This window comes from Macaca thibetana, chromosome 19, assembly GCF_024542745.1.
Source record: "Macaca thibetana thibetana isolate TM-01 chromosome 19, ASM2454274v1, whole genome shotgun sequence".
NCBI classification, from domain to species: domain Eukaryota; kingdom Metazoa; phylum Chordata; class Mammalia; order Primates; family Cercopithecidae; genus Macaca; species Macaca thibetana.
Window position 1 is genome coordinate 22,962,290 of NC_065596.1, and position 19,524 is coordinate 22,981,813.

At 51.2% G+C, this 19,524-nt stretch overlaps 1 protein-coding gene across 1 annotated transcript in view; it reads right to left on the bottom strand.

Moving 5' to 3' along the window:
- The window catches only part of NDUFS7 (NADH:ubiquinone oxidoreductase core subunit S7), a 53,448-nt gene extending 44,906 nt beyond the window's left edge, over positions 1 to 8,542 (bottom strand). Inside the window, exon 1 of the mRNA XM_050770770.1 lies at positions 8,539 to 8,542. The gene's annotated coding sequence lies outside the window, so the exon portion shown is untranslated. The remainder of the gene's footprint in view (positions 1 to 8,538) is intronic.
- Positions 8,543 to 19,524: the final 10,982 nt, after the last annotated feature.

Sequence of the window (19,524 nt, forward strand, 5' to 3'; positions counted from 1 at the left end):
AGACCAGCCTGGGCAACATAGCGAGACCCCATCTCTATAAAAAAGGTACAGGCTCACACCTGTAATCCCAGCAGGAGGCCGAGGCGGGCAGATCACATGAGGTCAGGAGATTGAGACCAGCCTCGCCAACATGGTGAAACCCTCCTCTCTGCAACAAATAACACAGATGAGCGGGCGTGGTGGTGCGCCCCTGTAATCCCAGCTACTCAGGAGGCTGAGGCAGGAGAATGGCTTGAACCCGGGAGGCCGAGGTTGTGGTGACCCGAGATCGCACCGTTGCACTCCAGCCTGGGTAACAGAGTGGGACTTTGTCTCAAAAAAGGAAAAAAAAAAAGACTGGTAGCCGCATTCGCCACGCACTGGCCCCGACTTTTCAAGGGGAAGGGGCAACAGCAAAGCCGGCTCAAATTTCTTTTTCCTTCGCATGCTTGTAGGAATAGAAGGTTCATGTCTTCCGTCAATCCTAGCAACCTCAGCAACTGATTTTTTTTCCTTTATTAAGTTGAGAATTTTCACCTTTAACTTGTTTCTTATTTACATTTTTGAGTCAAAGTCTGGCTCTGTGGCCCAGGCTGGAGTGCAGTGGCGCAATCATAGCTCACTGCAGCCTCAACCTCCCAGGCTCAAATGATCTTTCCACCTTAGCCTCCAGAGTAGCTGGGACCACAGGTGCGTACCACCATGCCTGGCTAAAATTTTTATTTTTTGTAGAGACAGGGTCTTGCTATGCTGGCCAGGCAGGTCTCGACCCTTTGGGCTCAAGTGATCCTCCCGCCTTGGCCCCCCAAAGTGCTGGAATCACAGGCAGGATCCACCTTGCCCAGCCGAGTCTCAGTTTGTCTATAACATGGGGGTGGTGGTCTGTGGGTGGTTGGCAAAAACCATGTCTCTGATACCATCCTCTTACCTTAAATCTGAGCTGGTGTTTTCTGACGCCTGTAATCCCAGCACTTTGGGAGGTCAAGGCAGACATACCGCCTGAGGTCAGGTGTTCGAGACCAGCCTGGCCAATATGGAGAAACCCCATCTCTACTAAAAATACAAAACTTAGCTGGGCGTGGTGGTGTGCACCTGTAATCCCAGCTATTTGGGAGGCTGAGGCAGGAAGATCACTTGAACCCTGGAGGTGGAGGTGGCAGTGAGCCGAGATCGCGCCAGTGCACTCCAGTGCGGGTGACAGAGCAAGACTGACTCTGGCTCAAAAAGAAGAAAAAAATTCTGAACTGGCCTGTGAGCTGCTTCAGCCCGGAGATACAGCAGAAGGGATGATGTGCCAGATCCAAGCCTCTGCCTCAGGAGGAGTGGGGCCCAGTGTGGTGGCTCCCACCTGTCACCCCAGTGCTTTGGGAGGCTGAGGCGGGAGGATCACATGAGCCCAGGAGTTCGAGACCAGCCGGGGCAACATGGTGAGACCCCGCCTGTACAAAAACAAAAAAGAATTAGCCGGGCATGGTGATGCACACCTGCAGTCCCAGCTACCCAGGAGGCTGAGGCAGGAGGATTGCTTGAGTCTGGGAGATCGAGGCCGCAGTGAACCATGATTGCACCACTGCACTCCAGTCCAGGCGAGAAAGCAAGACCCTATCTCAAAAACAAAACACTGAGCGTGGCAACAGCTCACACCTGGAATCCAAGCACTTTGGGAGGCCAAGGTGGGAGGATCGCTTGAGCCCAGGAGTTCAAAGCTGCTATGAGCTCAAATGAGCTGTTTTGTTTGTTTTAGAGACAGCCTTTCTCAGTAGTCCAGGCTGGAGTGCAGTGGCGCAATCTCTGCTCACTGCAACCTCTACCTCCCAGGTTAAGTGATTCTCTTGCCTCAGCCTCCTGAGTAGCTGGGATTCTAGGCACACACCACCACTCCCACCTGGGTGGTCTCGAACTCCTGACCTTGTGATCCACCCACCTCGACCTCCCAAAGTGCTGGGACTACAGGCGTGAGCCACCGTGCCCAGCCTCTGGCTCTGGTATTAAATAAATTAATGCTTTTAAACTACTTGTGCCAGCGGTGAAATGTTAGGTCTTATTTTATTGAATGTCTTCGCCATTCGTCTGTGAGTTCCCTGAGTCCTATTTTCTTCACCATTGTATGCCCAGTCCCTGTCACCGAGCACTCACTCAAATTTTGTTTAAAGAATGAATTTCTATCCTAAACCATAGAGATTCGCAGTTGCAATAAAGGGTCTGCTTCTAAGGCAGCACAAAGGCCTGGCAGGTCGCTGCAAGAACGTCCTTTCATAGGCTCCTTCCGGCTGGCACCTCAGTTACGGCTTTAATTAAAACGTTTCCCCTTCTGCTGGAAATGTATCATACACAATTCCCTCTCGTTACTCAAGACGTTGTAAAAAAACGGTGGCTATCGTATTTGTGTTAACCAGACCGCTATTGTGGGACATCTCAGCGATTCTTGATTTTTCCATGATTTAAATAAGGCCACAGAAAGCAACTCGCATATGTAAATCTTGGTGCACATCTGATTATATCCTTATGATAAATCCCTGGAGGCAGAAATTGCTGGGTCTGAGGGTCTGGACATCCTCAAGGCATTTGACAGATAACATCAAGTTGCTTTTCAGAAAGGTACCAATTCACGTCAGCAGCCGCCCCGCTCACCACGGCCCATCTAACACCCTGCACAAGGGCCGGGCGCGATGATTTCTCTCATCTTTGTTAATTTGATGATGGGTGAAAAATGTATTAAGTTTGTTACTGAACCATGAACTAAATCAAAGATTAAAACACACAGACACACACCTAGTGTGCCAGCCTGAACCAGAACTGAATCTATATTTTCTAAAGTGATTGAACTGTAACATCAAAATAGCCTCTGAACTGAAACTCAACCAGTGTTCCAACCCATTCAAGTCCCTAATTAGGCCATAAGGGGACCACACTGGAAACCTTGACCAGACCTTGACCTTGTTAACACGGAGCTACGACCGCCAGCTTCGACGGGGCCCCACCACCAAGGAGCTTTACAGATGTCCAATTACCAGCCCCCTTCACACAAGCGAGGTTTACACAGGAAATTCAGAACACAAGAGAGAGGGCTGTGACTGGTGTTTCTGGAGATCCAGGGGCTCCACGGAAGTCAGGAATATCTTGGGGAGACCAGGATGGCTTGAGCCCAGAAGGTCAAGGCTGCAGTGAGCCGACATCACTCCACTGCACTCAGGCATGGGCAACCAGGAACAGCGGGAGACCCTGTTTCTACCAAAAAAAAACAAGGCCGGCCAGGTGCAGTGGTTCACGCCTGTAATCCCAGCACTTTGGGAGGCCGAGGCGGGCGGATCACAAGGTCAGGAGTTCAAGACCAGCCTGGCCAACATGGTGAAACCTATCTCTGCTAAAAATACAAAAATTAGCTGGGCGTGGTGGCAGATGCCTGTAATCCTAGGAACTTGGGAGGCTGAGGCAGGAGAATTGCTTGAATCCAGGAGGTGGAGATTGCAGTGAACTGAGATGGTGCCACTGCACTCCAGCCTGGGAAACGGAGCGAGGCTGTGTCTCAAAATACATACATACATACATACATAACATACCTATATACATACATAAAAATAAAAACAAAACAACAGACTCCTTCACAGGTTCTCGGAATTTGGAAGAGACTAAAACGAAAACAGACTCCTTGACGCTTTCCACAGCATGAGACCTGTGTGAAGGCCCAGGTCATGCAGCCCCGAAGCCCGCCATGTCTCAGGCGCTGACACAGGTACCCTCTTTCTGGGCCATAGGACAAATGGGTTACCGCAGTCCTCCCTTATGCGAGGGTTCGCTTTATACGGTTCCAGTTAGCTGTAGTCAGGAATTTTTTTTTTTTTTTTGAGACGGAGTCTCACTCTTGCCCAGGCTGGAGTGCATTGGCGTGATCTCGGCTCACTGCAAGCTCTGCCTCCCAGGTTCCAGCGATTCTCATGCCTCAGCCTCCCAAGTAGCTGGGACTACAGGTGCATGCCACCACGCCAAGCTAATTTTTTGTATTTTTAGTAGAGACAGGGTTACACCGTGTTAGCCAGGATGGTCTCAATCTCCTGACCTCGTGATCCACCTGCCTCGGCCTCCCAAAGTGCTGGGATTACAGGCGTGAGCCACTGTGCCCGGCCTACAGTCAGGAAATCTTAACTGGAAAATTCCAGCCCGGGCACAGTGGCTCATAACTGTAATCCCAACACTTTGGGAGGCTGAGTCAGGAGATCGCTTTACTGAACCAGGAATTCGAGGCCAGCCTGGGCAATGTAGCAAGACCCCTGTCTCTACAAAAAAAAAAAAAAAAAAGATTGGGGTGTGGTGGCACACACCAGCAGTCCCAGCTACTTGGGAGACTGAGGCAGAAGGATCACTTGAGCCCAGGAGATCAAGGCTACAGTGACCTAGGATAGCACCACTGTACTCCAGCCTGGGCAGCAAAGTGAGACCCCAACTCAAAAAAGAAAGAAGTAAAGAAAAATGGCCAGGTGCAGTGGCTCACATCTGTAATCCCAGCACTTTGGGAGGCTGAGGTGGTGGATCACCTGAGGTCAGGAGTTTGAGACCAGCCTAACATGGTAAAACCCCTGTTTCTACTAAAAATACAAAAAAATTAGCCAGGCGTGGTGCTGTGTGCCTGTAATCCCAGCTACTTGGGAGGCTGAGGCAGGAGAATCGCTTGCATCCGGGAGGCAGAGGTTGTGGTGAGTCAAGATCACACCACTGCACTCCCATCTGAGTGATAAGAGCGAGACTCCGTCTCAGAAAAAAAAAAAGGAAAAGAAAAGAAAAAAAAAATTTTCTGTAGAGACATGGTCTTGCTATGTTGCCCAGGCTGGTCTGGAACTTCTGGCCTCAAGTGATCCCCCACGTTCGACCTCCCAAAGTGCATGGTCTATGCCTCTTCCTCTTATAAAGACACCTCGTTAGATTAGAGCACACCCTTCTCCAATACAACCTCATCTTTTATTTTTATTTATTTATTTATTCATTTTTTGAGATAGTCTCTCTCTTTTGCCCAGGCTGAAGTCAAGTGGCGAGATCTCGGCTCACTGCAACCTTCACCTCCCGGGTTCAAGAGATTCTCCTGCCTCAGCCTCCTGAGTAGCTGGAACTACAGGCACGTGGCACCACGCCCGGCTAATGTTTTTGTATTTTTAGTAGAGACAGGGTTTCACCATGTTGGCCAGGCTGGTCTCGAACTCCTGATCTCAGGTGATCCGCCTGCCTCAGCCTCCCAAAGTGCTGGGATTACAGGCGTGAGCCACTGAGCCCGGCCACAGCCTCGTCTTAACTAATTATGTCTGTGGAGACCCTACTTCCAAGGAAGGTCACATTCTGAGGTTCTGGGGAGATGAATATTTTGGGCTGACACTATCCAAAATGGTCCAGCAAGGGTGAGTGTGAAATCAACCTTAGCTGTGTCTAGTAGCTGCGCCGTGGGGATGCCCCTCGTTTCAGTGCTACCTCGCTCCGCTGCACTCATGTGGGACACTTTCCACACTGGAACATAATTACTGGTCTACACGCTTGTCCTTCCGCAGGACGCCGGCCTCCTGCAGACGAGCAACCGTGTGTCATTCATTCTCGCATTGTAGAGGATGAGAAAAAAATTAATTTTACCAGCTGGCACCAGAATTCATTTGAGAGACGCATCTGGGCTTGTTTAGGAAAATACCTTAATTAGGGCCAGGGGCGCGTGAGGGAGGCCTGAGGGCATGAGATAGAAAAAGGACCCACAAAGAGACCGTCGAACTCCTCTGCAGGAGAATGCAGCTGCAATCTGGGGGTCGCCAGAGAGGGACTGTGGAAGGTGGGGACCCAGAGAGGTGAAGACAGAGAGAGACAGCCAGAGAGACACAGGAAGGAGAAATGGGGGATCCGGACGTCCTCTAGCATTTCAGGAAGAGCAAGGGCTTTCGGGAGCTGGCCTCTCCCGGCTAACACAGAGCAAGATGGAAATGCATGTCCAGCTACTCATGAGGCTGAGGCGGGCAGATCCCTTGAGCTCAGGAGTTCAAGACCAGCCTGGGCAGCACAGTGAGACCCCACCTCTACAAAAAAATCACAAAATTAGCCAGATGTGGTGGTGCACACGCCTGGGGTCCCAGCTACTTGGGAGGCTGAGACGTAAGGATCATTTGAATACAGGAGTTCGAGGCTGCAGTGAGCTGTGGTTGCAGCACTGCACACCAGCCTGGGTGACAGAGCGAGACATTGACTCAAAGAAAATTGAGGCAGAGGCCACGCACAGTGGCTCGTGTCTGTAATCCCAGCACTTTGGGAGGCCAGGGAGGGTGGATCGCCTGAGGTCAGGAGTTCAAGACCAGCCTGGCCAACATGGTGAAACTCCGTCTCTACTAAAAATACAAAAATCAGCTGGGTGTGGTGGCGGGTGCCTAAAATCCCAGCTACTCAGGAGGTTGAGGCAGGAGAATCACCTGAACCTGGGAGGTGGAGAGAGCAGTGAGCCAAGACTGTGCCATTGCACGCCAGCCTGGGCAACAAGAGCAAACCTCCATCTCAAAAAAAAAGAAAAAAGAAAATTGAGGCAGAGACAGGCAGGCCTTGCTGGAGCCTGGGTAGCCCCAGTGACCCTGGCTGGCACCCAGCAGATTTGTGGGGAGTGTGTGTGTCCTCGTAAGGGATGAATTTTTTTTTTTTTTTTTTGAGATGGAGTCTCGCTCTGTCTCCCAGGCTGGAGTGCAGTGGCGTGATCTCCACTCACTACAAGCTCCGCCTCCGGGGTTCACACCATTCTCCTGCCTCAGCCTCCCGTGTGGCTGGGACTACAGGCGCCCGCCACCACGCCCGGCTAATTTTTGTATTTTTTTTTAGTAGAGACGGGGTTTCACCGTGTTAGTCAGGATGGTCTCGATCTCCTGACCTCGTGATCCTCCCATCTCGGCCTCCCAAAGTGCTGGGATTACAGGCGTGAGCCACTGCGCCTGGCCAATTTTTTTTTTTCTTTTGAGACGGAGTCTCGCTCTGTCGCCCGGGCTGGAGTGCAGTGGCCGGATCTCAACTCACTGCAAGCTCCACTTCCCGGGTTTACGCCATTCTCCCGCCTCAGCCTCCAGAGTAGCTGGGACTACAGGCGCCCACCACCTCGCCCGGCTAGTTTTTTGTATTTTTTAGTAGAGACGGGGTTTCACCGTGTTAGCCAGGATGGTCTCGATCTCCTGACCTCATGATCTGCCCGTCTCGGCCTCCCAAAGTGCTGGGATGACAGGCGTGAGCCACCGCGCCCGGCCGTAAGGGATGGATATTAAGGTGACTTTGGGACCAAGCGCGGTGGCTCACACCTGTCATCCCAGCACTTTGGGAGGCTGAGGCAGGTGGATCACTTGAAGCCAGGAGTTTGAGACCAGCATGGCCAACACGGTGAAACCCCGTTTCTACTAAAAATACAAAAATAGCTGGGCATGGTGGCGGGTGCCTGTAATCCCAGCCACTTGGGAGACTGAGGCAGAAGCATGGCTTGAACCTGGGAGGCGGAAGTTGCAGTGAGCCAAGATCACACCGCTGCACTGCAGCCTGGGCGACAGAGCGAGGCTCCATCTAAAAAAAAAAAAAAAAAAAAAGATAATTTTTGGGAAAACTCTCAGAATTCACAAGAAACTGGGGAGAACCAAGCTACAAATTAAAACCACAAACCCCAGCCTCTCTGTGCTGTCAGATAACTGAGGCCCTGAGAGTTGGTTTGGCCACATTACACTGATTTGATGGGGGTGGGGGGTGTCGAGGGGCCTGGGGTGGTCCTGGAATAGGGACAGGATCAGTGTCTTTTCTATTCCGTTTCTTAGTTTTGACTGGTTACCTGGGGCTTGTATTAATTCTGTTATTGTAAAGCAAACAAACAAAGTAAAAAAAAGTTAAGACCCTTGGTAGGGTCTGGCTCTGTGTCCCCACCCAAACCTCATCCTGTAGCTCCCATAACTCCCACGTGTTGTGGGAGGGTCCTGGTGGGAGGCAACTGAATCGTGACAGCGGATCTTTCCAGTGCTGTTCTCTTGATAGCAAGTAAGTCTCACGAGAGCTGATGGTTATATTTTATTTTTGAGACAGAGTCTCACTCTGTCACCCAGGCTAGAGTTCAGTGGTGCAATCTTGGCTCACTGCAACCTCTGTCTCCTGGGTTCAAGTGATTCTTCTGCCTCAGCCTCAGAGTAGCTGGGATTACAGGCATCCGCCACCACACCTGGCTAATTTTTTTTTTTGAGATGGAGTCTCCCAGGCTGGAGTGCAGTGACCTGACCTCGGCTCACTGCAAGCTCCGCCTCCTGGGTTCACGCCATTCGCCTGCCTCAGCCTCCCAAGTAGCTGGGACTACAGGCGCCTGCCACCACGCCGGGCTAATTTTTTGTATTTTTTAGTAGAGACGGGGTTTCACCGTGTTTGCCAGGATGGTCTCGATCTCCTGACTTCGTGATCCGCCTGCCTCGGCCTCCCAAAGTGCTGGGATTATAGGCGTGAGCCACCGTGCCCAGCCATTTTTTTTTTTTTTTTTAAGTAGAGATGGGGTTTCACCATGTTGGACAGGCTGGTCTCGAACTCCTGACCTCAGGTGATCCCCCCCCGCCTCGGCCTCCCAAAGCGCTGGGATTACAGGTGTGAGACACCTCTCCTGGCTGAGATCTGACGGTTTTAAAAAAAACAGGAGTGGCCGGGCGTGGTGGCTCAAGCCTGTAATCCCAGCACTTTGGGAGGCCGAGACGGGCGGATCACGAGGTCAGGAGATCGAGACCATCCTGGCTAACACAATGAAACCCCGTCTTTACTAAAAATACAAAAAAATTAGCCGGGCGAGGTGGCGGGCGCCTGTAGTCCCAGCTACTCGGGAGGCTGAGGCAGGAGAATGGCGTAAACCCGGGAGGCGGAGCTTGCAGTGAGCCGAGATAGCGCCACTGCACTCCAGCCTGGGTGACAGAGCGAGACTCCGTCTCAAAAAAAAAAAAAAAAAAAAAAAAAAAAAAAAAAAAAAAACAGGAGTTTCCCTGCACAAGCTCCCTTCTCTTGTCTGCTGCCATGTGAGACTTGTCTTTCACCTTCCACCATGATTGTGAGGCCTCTCCAGCCACGTGGAACTGTAAGTCCATTCAACCGAGTTCTTTAGGCCAGGCGCGGTGGCTCACACCTGTAATCCCAGCACTTTGGGAGACCAAGGAGGGCAGATCACAAGGTCAGGAGTTAAAGACCAGCCCGGCCAACGCAGTGAAATCCCATCTCTACTAAAGATACAAAAAATTGGCCAGGTATGGTGGCACATGCCTGTAATCTCAGCCACTTGGGAGGCTGAGGCAGGAGAATCGCTTGAACCAGGGAGGCAGAAGTTGCAGTGAGCCAAGATCATGCCATTGCACTCCAGCCTGGGCAAAAAGAGTGAAACTCCATCTCAAAAAACAAAAACGAAAACAAAAACAAAGAAGGGATTAAGGTAAAATGTCATATGGCTAGGCCCTAATCCACCGTGACTGGTGTCCTTATGAAAGAAGAGATTAGAGCTGTGCACGGTGGCTCACGCCTGTAATCCCAGCAGTTTGGGACGCTGAGGCAGACAGATTATATGAGGTCAGGAGTTCGAGACCAGCCTGACCAACATGGTGAAACCCCATCTCTACTAAAATACAAAAATTAGCCGGGTGCGGTGGTGCATGCCTATAATACCAGCTACTCTGAAGGCTGAGGCAGGAAAATCGCTTGAATCCGGGAGGTGGAGTTTGCAGTGAGCCGAGATCACAATACTGGACTCCAACCTGGGCGACAGCGTGAGACTGTCTCTAAAAAAAAAAAAAAAAAAAAAAAATTAGCTGGGCATGGTGGCATACACCTGTAATCCCAAGCTACTTGGGAGACTGAGGTGGGAGGATCACTTGAGCCGAGGAGTTTGAGACCAGCCTGGGAAACAGAGCCAGACCCTGTCTCTCCAAAAATTTTTTTTAAATTAGCAGTTAAGGCCAGGCACAGTTGCTCACGCCTGTAATCCCAGCACTTTGTGAGGCTGAGGCGGGCGGATCACCTAAAGTCAGGAGTTCAAGACCAGCCTGGCCAACATGGTGAAACCTTGTCTCTACCAAAACTATAAAAATTAGCTGGGCGTGGTAACACGTGCCTGTAGTCCCGGCTACTCGGGAGGCTGAGACAGGAGAATTGCTTGAACCTAGGAGGCGGAGGTTGCAGTCAGCTGAGACAGTGCCATTGCACTCCAGCCTGGGCAACAAGAAGGAAACTCCATCTCAAACAAACAAACAACAAAAACCAAAGTCATAGGCCAGGTGCGGTGGCTCACACCTGTAATCCCAGCACTTTGGAAGGACGAGGTGGGCAGATTACAAGGTCAGGAATTGGAGACCAGCCTGGACAACATGGTGAAACTCCATGTCTATGAAAAATATAAAAATTAGCCAGGTGCAGTGGTGGGCCTCTGTAATCCCAGCTATTTGGGAGGCTGAGGCAGGAGAATTGCTTGAACCCGGGAGGTGGAGGTTGCAGTGAGCCGAGATCGCGATACTGCACTCCAGCCTGGGAGACAGAGTAAGACTCCGACTCAAACAAACAAACAAAAAAAATCATTGCCGGGCGCGGTGGCTCAAGCCTGTAATCCCAGCACTTTGGGAGGCCGAGGTGGGAGGATCACCTAAGGTTGGGAGTTCGAGACCAGCCTGAGCAACATGTAGAAACCCCGTCTCTCCTAAAAATACAAAAAATTAGCTGGACGTAGTGGTGCATGACTGTAATCCCAGCTACTCGGGAGGCTGAGGCAGGAGAATCGCTTGAACCTGGGAGGCGGAGGTTGCAGTGAGCCGAGATCGTGCCATTGCACTCCAGCCTGGGCGACAGAGTGAGAATCCATCTCAAAAAAAAAAAAAAAGCCTTTCATTTTAACTGTTAGGCATTTCAGGGCAGGCTGCACGGTGTCATCTGCATTTCAAAAACAAAACAAAACAAAACACTGCCGTTTGAGGATTTGTTTCCTGTCTTCTTTCTCCTTCCTTGTTCTTCTCTCCGACGTGGGTAATCCACAACCATCTTTTATTTTTCTTCAAGGTCCTCCATCATATTGTCTTCTATTGTTCTCAGCCAGTAACCTCCTTCTCTGTCTGAAACTCTCACACGCAGACACAGCCTGCAATTTGCGGACAACTGCCCCGTCCTCCCATCTCCCCCGGGAGACTGGGTGACTGCTGCACCTGCCACAGAGAACCCAGAATTCTCAGGGTCATCCCCAACTCTGCTTCAGTTTCTACCCCCAGACACACTGACCTCAAATGCGGATCTTGCAGGATTGTTATTTATTTATTTATTTATTTATTTATTTATTTATTTATTTTGAGACGGAGTCTCACTCTGTCGCCCAGGCTGGAGTGCAGTCTTGTGATCTCGGCTCACCGCAACCTCCGCTTCCCTGGTTCAAGCGATTCTCTTGCCTCAGCCTCCCAAGTACCTGGGATTATTGGCACCTGCCACCACGCCTGGCTAACCTTTATGTGTATATATTTTTTAGTAGAGACGGGGTTTCCCCATGTTGGCCAGGCTGTTCTCGATCTCCTGACCTCGTGATCCGCCCGCCTCGGCCTCCCAAAGTGTTGGGATTACAGGCGTGAGCCACCGCGCCTGGCGAGGTTTTAATTTCTTAAACAGATCCATATGGGAAATTAAACTGTTGTGTCCGGATGACAGATATGTACGTACATGTTCTTAGGAACACACAAAAAAGAACCCAGGTTTGGCCGGGCATGGTGCCTCACGCCTGTAGTCCCAGCACTTTGGGAGGCCAAGACGGGCGGATCACGAGGTCAGGAGATCGAGACCATCCTGGCTAATATGGTGAAACCGCATCTCTACTAAAAATACAAAAAATTAGCTGGGCGTGGTGGTGGTCACCTGTAGTCCCAGCTACTTGGGAGGCTGAGGCAGGAGAATGGCGTGAACCCGGGAGGCAGAGCTTGCAGTGAGCCGAGATCGCGCCACTACACTCCAGCCTGGGCGACAGAGCGAGTCTCCGTCTCAAAAAAAAAAACCCAGGTTTGACCAGGTGCCGTGGCTCATGCCTGTCATCCCTGCACTTTGGGAGGCGGAGGCAGGCGGATCATCTGAGGTCAGGAGTTCAAGACCAGCCTGGCAACATGGTGAAACCCTGTCTCTGCTAAAATACAGAAATTACCCGGGCATGGTGGTGGGCACCAGTAATCACAGCTACTTGGGAGATTGAGGCAGGAGAATTGCTTGAACCCAGGAAGCGTAGGCTGCAGTGAGCTGAGATCATGCCATTGCACTCCAGCCTGGGCAACACAGCAAGATCCTGTCTAAAAAAAATTACTAAAATAGGCCGGGCGCGGTGGCTCACGCCTGTAATCCCAGCACTTTGGGAGGCCAAGGCGGGCGGTTCACCTGAGGTCAGGAGTTTAAGACCAGTCTGGCCAACATGGCGAAACCCCGTCTCTACTAAAGATTTATCCTGTGTGGTGGTGGGCACCTATAATCCCACCTACTCATGAGGCTGAGACAGGAGAATCGCTTGAACCCAGGAGGCGGAGGCTGCAGTGAGCCAAGATTACACCATTGCACTCCAGCCTGGGCAACAAGAGGGAAACTCCATCTCAATAATAATAATAATAATAATAATAAGATAAAATAAAAATGCAAAAGTCAGCTGGGTGTGCTGCCAAGTGCCTGTAATCTCAGCTACTTGGGAGGCTGAGGCGGGACAATTGCCTGTACCCAGGAGGCGGAGGTCATACTGAGCTGAGATTGCACCGCTGCACTCCAGCCAGGGTGACAGAGCAAGACTTCATCTCAAAAAAAAAAAAAAAAAAAAAAAAAAAAAGAGCTCTCAAGCCAGGAAAAGACATGGAGAAACTGAATGCATGTGACTACGTGAAAGAAGGCCGTCTGCAAAGGCTCCGTGCTGCAGGATTCCAGCTATAGGACATTCTGGGAAAAGGCTAAACTACAGAAACAGTAAAAAGATCAGAGGCTGCCAGGGGCCGGCGGAGGAAGGGATGAATAGGCAGAGCACAGAGGATTTTTAGGGCAGTGAAGCTATTCGGTCTGAGAGTGCAAGGTGGGTGCAGAACATGGTACCTTTGTCAAACCCGCAGAAGAAGGCTACGCGTAGTGGCTCACGCCTGTAATCCCAGCACTTTAGGAAGCCAAGGTGGGTGGATCACCTGAGTTCAGGAGTTCAAGACCAGCCTGACCAACATGATGAAACCCCATCTCCACTGAAAATACAAAAAAAAATAGCCACGTGTGGTGGTAGTCACCTGTAGTCCCAGCTACTTGGGGGACTGAGGGAAGAGAATCACTTGAACCCAAGAGGTAGAGGCTACAGTGACCGGCATCGCACCGCTGCACTCCAGCCTGCTTCAAGAAAAAAAAAAGGCCAGGCGCCGTGGCTCACACCTGTAATCCAAGCACTTTGGGAGGCTGAGGCAATCAGTTCACCTGAGGTCGGGAGTTTGAGACCAGCCTGACCAACATGGAGAAACCCGTCTCTACTAAAAATACAGAATTAGCCGGAAATGGTGGTGGGCACCTGTAATCCCAGCTACTTGGGAGGCTGAGGCAGGAGAATTGTTTGAACTCAGGAGGTGAAGGTTGCAGTGAGCCGAGATTGCACCACTGCACTCCAGCCTGGGTGCCAGAGTGAGACCCCATCTCCAAAAGAAAAGAAAAAAATAACTAGCGCTGGGTGTGGAGGTGTGCATCTGTGGTCCCAGCTACTTGGGAGGCTGAGGTGGGAGGATCGCTTGAGCCCAGGAGGTCAAGGCTGCAGTGAGCTGTGATCGTGCCACCATACTCCAGCCTGAGTCACAGATACAGTGAGACCCTGTCTCAAAAATAAATAATAAAAATAAATAGGCCGGGCGCGGTGGCTCAAGCCTGTAATCCCAGCACTTTGGGAGGCCGAGACGGGCGGATCACGAGGTCAGGAGATCGAGACCATCCTGGCTGACACGGTGAAACCCCGTCTCTACTTTAAAAAATACAAAAAACTAGCCGGGCGAGGTGGCGGCGCCTGTAGTCCCAGCTACTCGGGAGGCTGAGGCAGGAGAATGGCGTGAACCCAGGAGGCGGAGCTTGCAGTGAGCTGAGATCCGGCCACTGCACTCCAGCCTGGGCGGCAGAGCGAGACTCCGTCTCAAAAAAAAAAAAAAAATAAAAATAAAAATAAATAAATAAATAAATAAGGTTCCCTCAAATCCACTTTGCAATGGACACATTTAGAGTGTCATGTTTGCGTAACTCTGGTCACCCGCCACGGTGGGTGAGATGAAGACTACAGCCAATATAATTACGGTACAGACAATTGTGAAGGCAAAAGGAGGGGGAAGGAAGCCCAAGTTTGATTCCTAGCCGGGGTCCAACCCTGAAGTGGGGGAGGACAGCCCGATGCTGTGGACACACTTCTCTGGGCGCCACTAGACCTTCTTCCTGGAGATTTTGTCGGCCTGGAGTCTGAGCCAAGGCTCTTGGGGACTTAAAAAGGCAGAGCCATCCTAGCTAACATGGTGAAACCCCGTCTCTACTAAAAATACAAAAAGTTAGCCGGGCGTGGTGGCGGCGCCTGTAGTCCCAGCTACTCGGGAGGCTGAGACAGGAGAATGGCATGAACCCGGGAGGCGGAGCTTGCAGCCAGCCGAGATTGAGATCGTACCACTGCACTCCAGCCTGGGTGACAGTGCAAGACTGCGCCTCAAAAACAACAACAACGCTCGGGCGCGAGGCTCAAGCCTGCTTGCAGCGAGCCGAGATTGAGTCTCTACTAAAAAATACGTAGGTGGCCACTGTGCACTCCAGCCTGGGTGACAGTGCAGTGAGCCGAGATCTGGCCACTGCACTCCAGCCTGCGCCTCAAAAACAACAACAACAACAACAACATGCTAGTACCTGATTAGTATCTAAGTGCTCCAGTATCTGTTTACTCTAATACCTAGTTACTTTAGTATCTAGGCACTCCGGGATCATATCGTTTCTGGCATCGAATTGCTGTATCATCCAGGTACTCTAATCTAGTACATTACATATTGTGTAGGTTCCCTACTATCTAGTTTAAGACTAGCATCTAGGCCAGGCACGGTGGCTCAAGCCTGCAATCCCAGCACTTTGGGAGGCCAAGACGGGCGGATCACGAGGTCAGGAGATCCAGACCATCCTGGCTAACATGGTGAAACTTCGTCTCTACTAAAAAAAAATAAAAAAAAAAAAAAAAAAACAAAACAACTAGCCGGGCGAGGTGGCGGGCGCCTGTAGTCCCAGCTACTCGGGAGGCTGAGGCAGGAGAATGGCGTAAACCCGGGAGGCAGAGCTTGCAGTGAGCTGAGATCCGGCCACTGCACTCCAGCCTGGGCAGCAGAGTGAGACTCCGTCTCAAAAAAAAAAAAAAAAAAAAAAAGACTAGCATCTAGTTACTCTGGCATCTAGTTATTCCGGTATCTAGTATCCAATTACTCTAGTATCTAGTGACACCACGTGTCTACGATCTAGTCACTCCAGTATTGGTTACACTAATCTCTAGTATCCACTTACTCTAGCAACTGGCTACTCTAGTATCTGGTTACCCTAAAACCTAGTTACTTGAGTATCTAGGCACTCCAGTATCATATACTCTCTAGCATCTAAATATTCTAGTACCCAGGTACTCTCGTATGTAGTATATAATATATTATGTAGATACGCTATTATCTAGCTAATATTAACATCTAGTGGCCGGGCGCGGTGGCTCACACCTGTAATCCCAGCACTTTCACTTTGGGAGGCCGAGGCAGGCAGATCACGAAGTCAGGAGATCGAGACCATCCTGGCTAACAAGGTGAAACTCCATCTCTGCTAAAAATACAAAAGATTTAGCCGGGCGTGGTGGTGGGCACCTGTAGTCCCAGCTGCTCGGGAGGCTGAGGCAGGAGAATGGCGTGAACCCCAGAGACGAGGTTGCAGTGAGCCGAGATCATGCCACTGCACTCCAGCCTAGGCAACGGAGTGAGACTCTGTCTCAAAAAACAAAAAACAAACAAAAAACATCTCGTTACTCTGGTATCTAGTGACTCTGCTAATATCTCATTGCTCTAGTATCTAGTTAGTTTAGTAGAGTATCTAGTATCCAATTGCCGCATTATACAGGTACTCTAGTATCTAATATATATTTAGTAGGTACCCTACTATCTAGTTAAGGCTAGCATTTAGTTATTCTGGTATCCAATCACTCTAATAGCTAGTATCCAGTTACTCTAGTACCTAGTTATAGTAGTATCTAGTAACAAGTTACTCTAGTATCTGGTTACTCTGGCATGAAAGTATGAGTAGATACTACTAGATACTCTAGTATCTGGGCGGTGTCTAGTTACTCCCGTATCTGGCTACTCTAGTTACACCAGGCACACACGGAATGTTCCTGTATGTTTCTTTACACCTTTCTGTGATTCTATAATTATTTCAGAATTAAAAGTGTTTTGTGTTTTTTTTGAGTCAGTGTCTGGCTCTGTCGCCCAGGTTGGAGTGCAGTGGCGCGATCTCTGCTCACTGCAAGCTCCGCCTCCCAGATTCATGCCATTCTCCTGCCTCAGCCTCCCGAGTAGCTGGGACCACAGGCACCCGCCACCACGCCCGGCTAATTTTTTTGTATTTTTAGTAGAGACGGGGTTTCACCGTGTTAGCCAGGATGGTCTCCATCTCCTGACCTCGTGATCCACCTACCTTGGCCTCCCAAAGTGCTGGGATTACAGGCATGAGCCACCACGCCTGATCTAAAAGTTTTGAAATACATTAAAACATGTTTTTTTTTTTTGTTTTTTTTTTTTTTTTGAGACGGAGTCTCGCTCTGTAGCCCGGGCTGGAGTGCAGTGGCCGGATCTCAGCTCACTGCAAGCTCCGCCTCCCGGGTTCACGCCATTCTCCGACCTCAGCCTCCCGAGTAGCTGGGACTACAGGCACCCGCCACCTCGCCCGGCTAATTTTTTTGTATTTTTAGTAGAGACAGGGTTTCACCGTGTTAGCCAGGATGGTCTCGATCTCCTGACCTCGTGATCCGCCCATCTCGGCCTCCCAAAGTGCTGGGATTACAGGCTTGAGCCACCGCGCCCGGCCTAAAACATGTTTTAAAAGCCAGGCATAGTGACTCACACCTGTAATCCCAACGCTTTGGGAGGCTGAGGCAAGAGGATTGCTTGAGCCTAGGAGTTCAAGACCAGCAGGGGCAACATAGGGAAAGCCCTAATAAAAGTTTTTTAAATAAATTTTTTTTCTTTTTTTTCTGAGATGGAGTCTTACTCTGTCACCCAGGCTGGAGTGCAGTGGCATGATCTTGGCTCACTGCAACCTCTGCCTCCCAAGTTCAGGCGATTCTTGTGTCTCAGCCTCCTGAGTAGCTGGGACTACAGGTGCACACCACCACACCCAGATAATTGTGTATTTTTAGTACAGATGGAGTTTCACCATGTTGGCCAGAATGGTCTTGACCTCCTGACCTCGTGATCCACCTGTCCCAGCCTCCCAAAGTGCTGGGATTACAGGTCTGAGCCATTAAGTAAAATTTTTTAAAAGGACTTCCTTGAGATGTCAGCTCTCCCCCAAAGCCGGCGGGGCTGTAGTGTGCAGGGCAGCAAAGGGCCACCCACGTGGCCACTCCCAGGTGGGGGACCCTGAGTGTCCCCTGAAGCACGGTGGGAAGCAGGGTCCCTGCAGCAGGTGCTTCCCACCTGGACCCTGAGTGCCCCTGACTCTGGGTCCCCCACCCTCCACTCCAGCCAAGACTAAGTCCCATCCCTCCAGGAGGCGTGGAGGGACCCCTCTGTGCAGCCTCAGCTACACCCCTGGGGTCCCTCCCTGGATGTCTGCCTCCACCGAGACCTGTGAGTGAACAGTCTGAGGGGCCCTGGACAGTGGTGGTCCCTCGTGGGAGCTGTGGGACCCACAGGCCCAAGCTCTCTGGGGACAGGGCCTTGCAGAGGGCGTGGGCTGACGCATCTGAAACCCGTCTCCTTGTGGAGAATCCCTTGGCACACTGTGTCTCTGCAAACCCCTGCTGGGACCGGGAACGCCTGCCAGGGAGCGGCTCTGCATCCTGTCATAAAGAAGGAGGGTGTTTATATTCTGCAGGACAACTCAGGCTTCCAGAAGCAACAGGAAAAAAACTCCTTTCTCAAAACACAGACAGGGGAGGTCCGCAGGGATCTCGCGGGGGAAGGTGACCACAGTGTCCCTGGGCAGGCGGCAGCTTAATGTGCAGAGCCTCCGGGAGTCACCGTGACCCAAGTCTTGTGGGTGCTGCGGTCCCCACGCTGGTGTGGGGCTGGATGTTTTGTTTCTGTTTTTGAGACAGAGTTTCGCTCTGTCACCCAGGCTGGAGTGCAGGAGCGCGATCTCGGCTCACTGCAACCTCCGCCTCCGGGTTCAAGTGATTCTCCTGCCTCAGCCTCCAGAGTATCTTGGATTACAGGCACACGCCACCGTGCCTGGCTAATTTTTGTATTTTTACCAGAGACGGGGTTTCACCATGCTGGCCAGGCTGGTCTCGAACTCCTGACCTCAGGTAATCCACCTGCCTTGGCCTCCCAAAGTGCTGGGATTACAGGCAGGAGCCATGCGCTTGGCCCAGGGGGTTTTCGAGAATCTGGCTGAACACCGGATTACCTGCTCCCTGAAGGACCCTGCCCGGCCAGGACGCCTTCTATTCAAAGCCAGGGTAGAAGCTGGGTGCGGTGGCTCACGCCTGTAATCCTAGCACTTTGGGAGTCTGAGGTGGGTGGATCATAAGGTCAGGAGATCGAAACTATCCTGGCTAACGTGGTGAAACCCCATTTCTACTGAAAATACAAAAAATTATCCGGGTGCAGTGGCTCAAGCCTGTAATCCCAGCACTTTGGGAAGCCGAGGTGGGCGGATCATGAGGTCAAGAGATCGAGACTATCCCGGCTAATGCAGTGAAACCCCATCTCTACTAAAAATACAAAAAATTCTCCGGGCGTGGTGGTGGGCACCTGTAGTCCCAGCTACTCTGGAGGCTGAGGCAGGAGAATGGCATGAACCGGGGAGATGGAGTTTGTAGTGAGCTGAGATCACGCCACTGTACTACAGCCTGGGCGATAGAGCGAGACTCCGTCTCAAAAAAAAAAAAACAACACACAAAGCCAGGGTAGAGGACACAGAAAGGTAGGATGCCCGCTCTGGCTCCTCGCAGAGATGAATGGTGGCAGTCCTGAACCTCCAGGCAGGATGGTGCCCTCTGCGGACCTGGAGTCTCTCGAGTCTCCTCAACACAGTGCCAGTCCCCAGGACAGAGGGGGCTTGTTAGGAGGAAGCCTTTGAGAGCAGCTCCCGGCTCCTTCACAGCCACCTGCAGAAAATGTTCCTGATGCCAAGAAGCGCCTGGGGGTTGGGATTAGAATCCACGGTGACCTTGACAAGTTCAAGAAGGGCTTTGGCAGCGGCTGAGAGTGAGGTGCCAGGCACCCCAGGGGCACGAAACCCACAGAGAGACAGCAGGTGGCGGGCACTAGGGTGGAACCACGTCCCCCACAAAACATCCACGGGCTGCAGTTGTAACCCCAGGACCTTACC